Below are 1,650 nucleotides of genomic sequence, written 5' to 3'. Positions count from 1 at the left end.
TCATTTTTAAAATTTAAACAAACAAAAACAAAATAATTCATGAAAACAAAACTAATTAAAACTCATGTATTAAAGAAAAACAATGGAGGAAAAAACGAAACAATCAATTGAGAGCCACCAGTTGAAGTTTCTGATTTTTGGGATAAATCCATGCGCATTTGGGGTGGCCTTTGAAGCTTAGTCTGAGAACCTTGTCTTTTATTATAAAGTTCTGCAAGTGGTCGACTTTCCCTCCGTTTTTTCCTTCACCCAGTTATCTAAACAGGGTCTTGAAGAACCATGATTCCCTCTTAGACCGTTAGGCATTTAAGCAAACCATTTCTGGGTTATGTAATTTATTCTGTTGTGAAAACAACCCATGTCTTCGTTTGTCTAAATTTGTCCTGGTTTGATCACAAACTGCTTTTCAAAACTGACGTTTTTGAGGGCGCTGCGTTCTGAAGATGTTGGCATTCACTATAAGGCGGTGTGAGTAATTGGGTTTGAACTCTGATAATTCACTCTTGTTTGCTGCATTTTTCTTTGTCGAATCTGAATTTGCAGCATCTGCTCCTCCAATGCCTGCCCGCCAACAGGAACCCTCTTTTCAAGCAAACCCTTACGTGGTCACAACATCGGTTCCTTCTTCATCTGACACAAATTCTATGGAAACAGTCACGAATGTATTGGGTAGATGGGGCATCGACCTGTGGTCTTTCTTACCAGGGAATTGTGCAGAAGCTTCACTTTTGGAGTCATTTTCACAATTTTTTTCGAACTGATTTCTTTGGTAGTATTCAAAGATCCGATTTCTATTGGACAAACCCCTGGACCCTATGGCTTGATATTTTCCTCATTTATACCTTTCTATTTCGATATACCAGTTTCAACATGGGTTCGTATTTTTGGGATCCAATTCTCTGACAAATCATTTGTCTACCTTGTTGGTCCTCAGCTACTTATTTCATCACGGAAAAGATCATTTATACCAGGTCTTTGTGGCATCATCGCTGGCTTGTCTTATCGACTGAATGTCTTTGAGCTTCGCAGAATTAAGTTCCCTGAGCAATTAGCTTCTGCTGTTTCTCGCCTTTCCTTGTCGACTTTGTTAATGGGGCTATCTAACACTTCTTCAAGAGAGAACGTTACCAGGGAGGCTGTTACTTCATATGACACGGAATTTGAGGATGAGTTTGCTATTGCAACTCCACTTCTTCATGTAACTATAGATCCATCTGAAAAAGCTGTTTCCACATTGGTTGCAATGGGCTTTGATAGAAATCACGCAATTGAAGCACTGGCCCAGGCAGATAATGATATTAGCACAACAACGAATTTACTGCTTGAGACAGAGTCTCATTAATGCTAAACCGGCATGGTGCTTGGTATCAGTGGATCTGTTGCTCCATATTTCTTGGTTTCATTTTTTTTCATCACTGATTTGTACATCTTTGGGGTTTTGAAAATGATATCTTGTTTATGAAAACCTTTATTTCATTCATTGTTTATTCTGTTCCAAATTTATGAAATTGGCAAGGATGGAAACTACCAGGGAGATAGATCAAAGGAGGACATCATCGATTTCATTAATAAAAACAGAGATTCTGTAAGCTAAAAGGACGAATTGTGAAGTGAAAACATGAAGTTCGTAACTGGGATGTGGCAGTATCC

At 38.6% G+C, this 1,650-nt stretch overlaps 1 pseudogene; it reads left to right on the top strand.

Annotated features, from left to right (window-relative positions):
* The first annotated feature begins 288 nt into the window (after positions 1–288).
* Positions 289–1,342, top strand: LOC149181810 (rhomboid-like protein 20 pseudogene; annotated as a pseudogene).
* Positions 1,343–1,650: the final 308 nt, after the last annotated feature.

The sequence above is a fragment of the Pinus tabuliformis genome, chromosome 3_2 (assembly GCF_031772625.1).
Source record: "Pinus tabuliformis cultivar Carrire ecotype Pingquan chromosome 3_2, CPIR1, whole genome shotgun sequence".
Taxonomy (NCBI): Eukaryota; Viridiplantae; Streptophyta; class Pinopsida; order Pinales; family Pinaceae; genus Pinus; species Pinus tabuliformis.
The sequence above is the reverse complement of the archived record's forward strand: the minus strand, read 5'-3'. Positions and strand labels throughout refer to the sequence as shown.